Source organism: Nelusetta ayraudi, unplaced genomic scaffold (genome assembly GCF_046127955.1).
Source record: "Nelusetta ayraudi isolate G7.1 ecotype Tasmania unplaced genomic scaffold, CSIRO-AGI_Nayr_v1 ptg000011l, whole genome shotgun sequence".
In the NCBI taxonomy this organism is placed as follows: Eukaryota; Metazoa; Chordata; class Actinopteri; order Tetraodontiformes; family Monacanthidae; genus Nelusetta; species Nelusetta ayraudi.
The window spans coordinates 5,404,530-5,414,725 of record NW_027466061.1 but is presented as its reverse complement, the minus strand read 5'-3'; positions in this window follow the sequence as shown (position 1 = coordinate 5,414,725).

Sequence of the window (10,196 nt, the reverse complement as noted above, 5' to 3'; positions counted from 1 at the left end):
AATATTAATCCTTGCGTCATTGGCCCCTACACCATTGCCAAGGTGATTAACCTATCTTCAGTCCGTCTGAACCTCCAGGCCACTCTCTGCCACATCCACCCCAACTTTCACGTCTCCCGGATCAAGCCCTTCATCCAAGAACCCCTGAGCTCTACCTGTTTTTGACTCCAGAACCTGCCTTCCGGTTTGGATTAACCTGTTTTATTCTGCCTGCCAGCCTGTGTCTGACCCCCGCCCATTTTTGGATTCTGATTCTGCCTGCTGAAACTAAAGAACTATAAATAAAGAAATCTGTTTGCTGAAATCTGCTTGTGGTTCCTGAGTCGTACCCTGACACTGAGAAGCAAAGGTGGTGAAGCAAACATATGTCTCAGGGTGTTGTCATTAACGTTGAAGGGGTACTGGGGAGGTAATGTGCCTCTCGTGACATCACAAAGAGCTGATGTCCAGAACTGGAAGTTTTAAGTCACATTTTCATAAAATTGGAGGGAGCAAATGAAGTAAAGAATGGACTTTTCACTAAATAAATGAGTGCATTTCAATGAAAAATTAGAGCTTTTACACTGCAGGCATTGGTCCTTTTGATGCTGGAATGTGACCAGGGACTCAAATAAGCCAATTTACCATGAGTTACAATTAGTGCTTTTCCTTATCAAATACTCCTTACTCGGTGTTGATGTGAAGACGGTGGAGGCTTGCAAAGGACTGCGTAGCAGGACATGGAGGAGTACCAGGCTTGTTCCAACTGGTGCTTTTCATTCAATTATTTATTTCTGGTGAGTTTTTCTGAAAAACATTCATACAGGGTGTCCTCACAGCTGGACAAATGCATTTGACAAAATGTTCAACTGCCAAATATTCCCAAAGTTGACAATAAAAGAAATAATATGATAGCATTCAAAATATAAACGTTATTTAGCACTCAAAATACCATTTGCATTATATATATGTAAACTGGTTAACTAACAAATTAACAACAGTCTCATGACCCAGCTGTAACATACATACATACATACATACATAAGCTCAAGCTACTAACAACAAGTCTCATGCTAAGATGGCCATAGCTAGTCAAAGTTTCATAATCATCTTCACGAACTAAAACACAGACACTAAAACTTAAACAAATGTTGTCTCTTATCATCATATTGCAGTATATTCATCCCCAGTATACCTAGCTACCCAGCTCACCTGAAAAACATACTTTTTGTGCATTTAGTGTTGCATCAACGCAAAGTGTTTCTGAAGCTGAATGAGTGCATCAAGCTGAACATTTTGCTGCGGAAATCTTGCCTAGTTAACAGGAGACTCAATGTGCATTGTGCACTGTCTGCTGGTGACTACTAGTACTGACATTATACCGTTTGTGATAATAATGGACATTATAAAGAAATCCATCCATCCATTTTCAATACCCTCTTCTTCCTGTACTCAGGGTCAGGGGATCTGCTGGAGCCTATCCTAGCTGTTATAGAGCAAAGGCAGGGTGACACCCTGGACAAGTAACCACTTCATCACAGGGCCATTTTAAATAAAACTTACCTCATTAATCTACCCTCACTAATAAACAAACTCCTTCCCACTTCAGGAACACAGTACAATGTTAATATCCACTACCATCATACAAATTAACTTATTAAATTGTGACCATAACTGCACCTTCGACACTGAAATCAGTTTGTCTGCCCAACTCACTAACAAAGCAACTTGCTCTGTCTATCTCAGCTATCAACAGTAGCTTAAGCAGAAAATGACATGAGGACACAAGGCAGCAACATGATGAAAAATGGCTCCCTGTGGATGTGGTATCATGTGGCTATCCTCTGCTCATTTTTTCCAGTGGGCCAATCCCTGAATGGAGGTGGGTGATGCTAACACATTCCAACTGAGGGGAGAGGCTGCCATAGAGCCACTCAGGAAGTTCACAAGAGACAGACAAAAGCGCAGAAATTCAGACCTCTGAAGAAATACCTAAAGTGACAGGAGCCACTGTTCACAACTGTACCCCTGCATTCTGTGCACGGAAACTGCAGGATGACTAAGACCTGCCACAGAGCTGCATTTGTTGATTTAATATGCTTGACTGGAAGCCGCGCTGCTGTCTCAACTCTACACGGACACACTTGTTCTTCTGACAAATCTGGCCAGACCTCTGCGACGCTCCATGTCTGGCATTACGCAGAGCTTGAGGCACTAATGTGCTTTGAAACACCCAAGTGTTGCATTTGAACCGGGGGCTTAAAGTCACACGAATCCCTCAGTGTTGATTATTGCACTTTTGACACAGCCGACGTGTCCAGATGGCTGCTGAGGACTTAAGGTGATCCTGGACAGGATGCCATATTGGTTCATTGATCACAGCGGGAATTCTGCGGCTGATGAGATAATTACCTCCGAGCCTTTCCCTTTCGATGCCTCGTCTGCCGAGTGGAAAGGTCAATGGCTGTCTTGTCAGTCGCTTTTGTAACCATGTTGATCAATTCCAGGCACTGGAAATGTTTTATTGATTGGAAGGACATTGGATATAATCAATCATTTTTTTAATTATTTTTCTGAGCACACACGATCCACTGGTGATGTATTGTGTGCCATCCTCGTAGTTTTCAACATCATAATTATCTTTTCATTGCATGTTAATTGCAGGTTAAAGGCCAGGTGCATAAGAATTAGCTACAGATTCAAGTGAACATATGTATTATGTTTTTCAAGTTAAGCTGAATGACCCACCCAGTAAAAATAAGTTGTTTTTTTCCCTCATGAATAAGCCCCACTGGGAAAATTCACTTCTTGTTTTGTTTTCTGATCTCTCTTATACCAACTCTGATGTCAGGGTAAAGCCATTAAAAGCCTGAGCAGATCCACAGTCTGGGCTACTGTAGATACATGGTTGCACAAAACAGGTACCTCCTAAGTGTAAAACGCATAAATATACGGCAGATAGTATTAGTGAATGAAATCACAGGTTTTTGTGTTTTCACAAGTGTTTTTTTTAGTGACATCATTGTACAACTACACATTGCTTTTGCTTTTCCATTTTATGTCAAGGGATCCCGCTGAATACTACATACTGGGCTGTCACAGCGGTCAAAATAAATTACTTGAATACTAATTGCAGCCCAGCATCAATGCACACAGTAAATAGCTGCAGCATACCAACTGCTTGAGATGAATTTTCTGACTTTGGGTCCTACTAAAGCCATTCCACGGATGCTGCTCTTTGCTTCTTTTTATCAGCTTGTGAAGAAGCCTTTGGCTGTTGATGAAAGGCATTTCTTTTTTCCAAAGCTTAAACGGTTCACTGTTCAGCCTTCGCCCCAGGCTCCGGGAGTTGCCGCTGTAGTCACGCCTTTTACATCCATATGCCTCATGTAAAGTATTTATTGCATCTTCCTCTCTGGCACAGCGAGTTCTCCAAAATAAACAGGAGGCCGAATGATGGATGTTTTCACAGAAGGTCAGGTGTAAGAGGATGGGGGCGTTGTTGTCTTTGGCACACCAGTCAGTTAGTCTTTTTTTTTTTTACATTTTTTATATGCCTCCCATTCCCCTGTGTGCTCTGGCTGACCTAACTTCTGTCTACTCAATAATTCTTTGTTATTTTCCTACCACCTAAAATGCCATAATGATGTATGGTTGTCCCCTCAAAGGCATCAATAATTCATCTCTGTTGGTTTACTTTGAATTACTACTTAGCTGCACGGCGGCACATGGCTATGCAGCCCGTGCCAACTGTGTCTGGAAACTTTGTATCCTCTCAGGATGCATCCGTGGTGCAGCTGTGCCTCTACTCCTTCCACATAAGCTGCTTTCCCTCTTCTTTTTTTCTTTGAACTCATCTCATTTTCCAACGTTTGTTTCCAACAAGGGATTTCTCAAAAGAAAAAAAAAAGGTTCACAAATGATTTTGTTTACTGAAAACTTCTTTTACAAAAGCTAATGGTGTATTTAATTGAAAGGCAGAGGTGGAGCAAAAGAACTCGGGATTGAAGGCAATTTCATGCCAGTAAAATTAATTAAGTGTATTTCATTAGGCATGGATGCCTGATGCACACATAGTTAAGTTTAATTTAAGGCTATGTTACGTGCAGCCCGACCGCTCCTTCCCTGTTCGCTCCTCCCCAGTCCCAGTGAGCACCAGCGTGCAATTGGTGCTCAGGACGGAAGTATAAAAGGAGCGAGAGCAGGGCGGGCTCGCTCTCTCTTACTCTCCCATTCAGGAACGCATCTCACCATTCGGTCGGGCGCATGCCGCGACCATCGGAGGCGTCCAGGTCGCACGTATTTTTGTTCTGTTAATCTAATCATTTTCCCTCTTCTCCTCACCGACAGGTGAACACACACTTGGGTTACTAGGACCCATGTGTTCTTTTTTTGTGTTAGTTTGGGTTGTGGCTGACCGGTAGTCCTGTTTTCGGATTTGGTTTAACTTTGTTGCAGGTTTTGAGATTCTTCAGGTTAAACTGAATAGTCGGGACTCGGACGGGGTCCTACGGCCCTGTGTGGGCTGGCCTAGTCCGTTTTCCCTTTGTTTCGTTTGGCCGGCGCCCACAGCCCTTTTTGGTTTTCTGAGTTGACACTTTTCACCTGTCCAGGGGGTTGGGGTTTTTAAATACAAATAAAATACTTTGCGTCAACAAATTGCGGTCTGGTCTGTGTCCTTATATGCAACGGGTCCCCCGAGCCATTTCTTGTTTTGGGGCCCGTAACAGGGTAATTTTAAGGTTCATTTGAGTTCTCAGCTTAGCTCAAGGATCCAAGGTTTTTCATCATGTAAGGAAAATGCAAACAGTTTCATGTTTACAAGTTATTCCTGAAAGACGTCTCAAACAAACAAATGGAAAAAAAAAACAAACAATAGTGCTTGCAAACTCTCTGAAAGCAGATTCTGTCTCACAGATGCACCAGTGTTTTGAGCCACCAGACAGGTCTAAAGGTTCACATTTTAACACTGGATGCTCTAATTCCTTAATCGTAACACACAATAAGTGTGAACTTGGAATCGTTTCCCATCAGCAATGTGTACCACCATCGCTGTGCTCTCATGTGAGCACAATATGAGAAATAAGTTGTTCACTCATTTATGTATTTACTTTTATTCAAAAGAAGTTCCAATGAGTGGCACGCTTTGCCAGGCATCATTCAACATTTATGAGCACCAGCAATAACTTTGTATTACTATTACTGGTGCATCACTACAGAGAAATGCTTCTGCTGATATCCTTTTCTTTAATATTAACATTAAGCGTGAATTATTTATCAAGCCCTCATTATTCTGTTGAACTTGAATGGCTTAAATACAGCTGAGATTGATGTAACTTTACTGAGAGTTAAAACTACGGCATCTTACGGTTCCAGACCCCAGGGGTCCAATGCATGGCTGCTCCTTGCTAACAGTTTGTGCTCATTTAACTGCATTTTGAGAAACTTCAGCACTTAACAGTTATTACACTTCCCAACCATATATAACGAGTAAGTCATAATTAGAGCTTTTGCACACAACTTGATTTATTCTTAGCATTCAACCAAATCTCACTTTCACTATTTTTATATGCCTTAGTTGTGTAGTTGATAAGTAACTGGACTTCTGTTGGCTGTGTGACTTTATAAGACTGAGCAGCACCTTGTGTTAAGAATGCATGGCAACATTAAAAATATATAGAATTATTTTAAAATACTAATATATGTCAATTTAAATGCTTGTTATTACCAAAGTATTGCCTAATTCTTATTTCATTAAATTTCTATTTCATCATGTTGTACAACTAAACAAGCTTATATATATATATTTTATACATTTTTCTGTTAACAGATTTCTAACTTACTCGTGTCTCTGTATTTGGTTACTGCAGATTTGGTTGAAATGGAAAAGGCAAAGGATTCAGCATATATAAGGAAAAAACAGCTAAAACTTCATAGACTGCCTAAATTCCTGTTAAATCACAGGCCACAGCGAGACAATGCAACTTGATTTATGAGCTCATGTGCAAAGATCGTAGAATAGGTCTTCTCTTTCCTATAACAATGGTACCTATGTATTCGTTCCACTTGTCTGGTTACCAGAAATAGATCTCAATCAGCTGCCTTTCACCCGCTACCCAGCATTGGTGGTTGCAGCCTGCAGCTCAAATGCTTTAATTTAAGGGTCTAATGGAAGAACAAGAAAACTGGAGGATTATTATTTCTTTTCTGCTCTCTGCAGCGATTGCAGCGAAGCAGGTTGAAAGGGGGTTATGTTACCATAGCTAGATAGATAGATAGATAGATAGATAGATAGATAGATAGATAGATAGATAGATAGATAGATAGATAGATAAATAGAACACTGTTCTTAACATGTACTCATGTAGAGAAATTGCAATACTTTTTCCTTAAAGTATGCTTGCATGACTTTAAAATGAAATGCATAGTAGGCCTGAATTTTCTCAATACATTAATTATTCAGAGAGGATGACTCCTTTATATGGCTTGCTATAAGTGCATAACGATCACTTTTAGCAAAATCTACATATTCATACAGATAAAGGACACCACATGATTTTTTCATGATAGGAAAGGGTCCTCTGGAAAAAAAAAAAAAAGAAAAACCCACAAATACACAACTTGGGTCTGCATAATCCTGCAGAACAAACGTTTGCAGTCTCTTGAGAAATATTTTTTGAGAACAAATGTAAACTTCTCCTCCACATTCAATAGCTAAATATACTGCAGGCGCTCCTGGGACTAGCTAGCGAGATCACCTACTCTCATGGGGCCCGTTGTCCACGTTACATCTGTGGACGAGTGCGGAGGGGATTTCAGTCCAAACATGTTTGCAGCCTCCATTCCAGCTGTGATTAAACGGCGGAGTTGTGAGGGAATGCAATCAGCCTCGATTAGCAGCGTGATGGGATAGAAAAGCAAAGTGCCCAAAGCCTGGAACAAGAAGAGAGTGTGAATAGTGAAGCCACATGTTTGGCCACGAGCACCTCTTCTCTTGCAAATGCGGTGCATTTCATCTGCAAAATGCCAGAGTCCCATCTGGGATTATTTTGAGCTAAACGATCTGGTGCAGATTGCTGCTACTGTCTTTAAGGGGACGGAAAACTGCTGCGCTCTCATAATACATTTAAATATCATCCGTCCAAAATGACTGTGGAAACAAAGGATCTGATTTTACTTGGCAACAGGGAACGAAGGAAGCAAAGCAACCGCCTCTCGCAATGAGCCCAAGCCAGGAGGTCAAAACATTCCCTCAGGAAAAGCGGCAGACTGTGAAACCAATTCTATGTAGTTTCCAAAGTCTGTAATAATAATGTCACACAGCACATAAAGGACAAAAAATACCTTTTCTTGTTTTCTCCCCTCCCCCAGTGTTGCAACCCTGCAAAATGACTCATTTGGATATCAGACCATGGCCCTTGCTGTTCAGCTGGATTAATTTGAATTTGAGGGAGGTGTGTGATTATATTAATTTGGTAGAAGTAGATTTTAGATAGAGTTTAAATTACTTTAGGCTCCACCCACCCTGAGTGCAGAATAAGAAGTCACATAAAATTAATGGACAGATGAATGAAATTAAAACAATGCTACAGCAGTTGAACTACAAACAATTGATTATTTTTATTCCCACAGCACAGAATCAGGACGAGCTTCTCACTCCATTTTCTCTCTACTACTCCTTTGCTGGCTTTTAATGTGGGTTGCAGACGGCTGACCATGATGGCCAGCAGTTCTGACAGTTGTCCCTCTGCCGCCACTTCCTTCAGCGAGCCGTCTTCGAGCTTGGAACGATGGCACCAGACTTTCCGATAAGCTTCCTCAACCTGATGATACTTGACATGCGTCACCGCTCCCGGCCAAGTCCTGATACACGGTGCGTTGTTTAACTTCAGTCTTGCCAAACCTTGTTGCGAGTGAAGCAGAAGCATTTTTTTGTCCCTTGAAGAAAAGCTTTCATTGTCCTTCTTTTGTCCTCTTCATGTGAACCTGCCATCCAGTTCTTACGAAAGCAACGCCTCTACAGCATGTTCGTCGCTTGAGCAGAGGCAATTATTTCCAAACTCCTCAGTGATTTTCTTTTTTTCAGGCCGGCTTTGCAGGGGTCACTTCCTGCGTTTTGGTTATTCAACAATAAAACCTGCTGAAAATCCTTCACATTTTGATGAGCTGCAGCTGTAGTGTTCATTTATTCTAAAGGTTGCAATCACAGGGCTCGACTTTTGAGCTTTTCTTCCATTATACTGTTTATGAGAAGATACTGTTCACCAACAAGTAACTTTGAATGACCCTTGACTGCAGTCTATTTATTTCACCTGCAGAGCACGGATTAGTGTTATAAACATTCTTCACACTGTGACTGATCCATCCATCCGTCCATTTTCAATACCCGCTTCTTTCTGAGCTCAGGGTCTCGGGGGTCTGCTGGAGCCTCTCCCAGCTGTCATAGGACAAAGGCACTTCGACTGATCTGTTTTCTAAAATGTTTGCCACAACTCATTCACAAGCTTTCCCCCAAAACTTGCGAATTATGAAGAGCACTCATCTGCAGCAACGTTCCGTGAAGCCTCTGAGCAGGTACTCTGAGCCATTTCTCCTTTAAGAGGCAGAGATGAACTAAAATCTCTTGTAGCTAATTCACTCTCTATTTACAAGCTCCTCAACCAATCCAACTACCAAAATACTGGCAAATATCCTCAGGAACCCCTGGTCAGTTTTCTTTCTGGTTTCTTTACAGTTGGGGACAAAAGAAAATATTATTCCACAGCGTGGACAGATTGATGGATGGAGGTAGGTCTTGTTAACAAGCATCAACATTTTTTCAGAAGCAATTAGCATCAAGCTTCTGTTTTGTATCATGACAGTGTTTATGAGCTAAATCCCAAAGCAGTTGCTGATTAATTACAATGCTGACAATGATTTGTGTTGCTTAACTATTCGTAGGAGGATTTCTGCACTTCTCCCCTAAGCAACAGTGTTTGGTTTTAAAAACAAAACAAACAAAAAAAGAAACCTGCAAAAAAGATTTTCCGGGGGGCAGCCGCAGATGTTCAAACCATTTGGTTTTTTAGGTGGTTGTATTGTTTAGGTTTTTTTTTGTTTCGTTTTGTTTTTTTGCAGATGCAATTCACACTGTCAGGTTGCAAACGGAGCCGTGCATTCCCACTCCACTGAGACGTGGCTTGCGCGTAATTAGAAGGGACGTACCTGCTGATACATACCAGCGCATGAGCATTTGATCACCAAGGAACCATAAAATGGAGGGTCCGGGTGGGGGGGCGTGTGGCAAGAACCATTAAGCATTGACAGAGCTGATGACTTAAACAAGGAGCTGACAGCTTCAGTGAGCCGCCTGCCATTAGGTGCTGATTAATGCTAATTAGAATCTACTGTGGGTTTGCACCAAAGAGCTGTTGCGGTACTTGCTGCGACAGAATATATACGTTTTCACATATTTAACACTTGACATGCTTGGCATTTCTTAACGCATTGTGACGGAGTTGATTGTTGATTGAATTAAGCAGCCAAAGGGCCACAGCTGGTTGTTGATCACTGATTAATCCAATCTCAGGGCTCGGGTGTGTGCCGTGTATAAAAGCCATCACGCTGCTCCATCTTCATTTATGGAAGAAAAAAAAAACTAGAAAAACAATAGCCTTCACATCTGCTCGTATATATTTGTCAGTTTGGCGGCAACCCCTGCACCTGTGGCTCAGACCCGGGAACACACACATCAGGCCGAGAGCCGGCCCCTGTAGTTACATTTTCGATATGCGATGATGAATGCCACGAAAAAGGGCCGCCTCGTATCCACGAATACAAAGTGGCGGAAAGGTCACGCTCATTAGGCACAGAGGAGAGCGGAAAGAGGGGCCCAAGGAGTTAGAGAATGAGATTTCCTTCCAGCAAGACATCTGGATGCATGTGTTCACACCGCCGAGTGCTAAATTTTAGTCTGCACCACCTCTTGAGGCTCAAGTACCGGACCCACAGTGATTTCCAGGGTTGTTATCAGTGATGCGAAGTGCTCGGTCATACGCAAACCGATGTGGACACCGAGGATTCTTCAGTCTGCCGCCTGAACGAGCGTAAAGGAAAAGTTCTGCCAAATTCAAATCTCATCATTTTACTACCACGGACGGTACGGTGACATTTCCTATACCCCACATAACCATTACTGTGTCCAATAAAGGAAAATTATTTCGCCTGATTTTCACAAA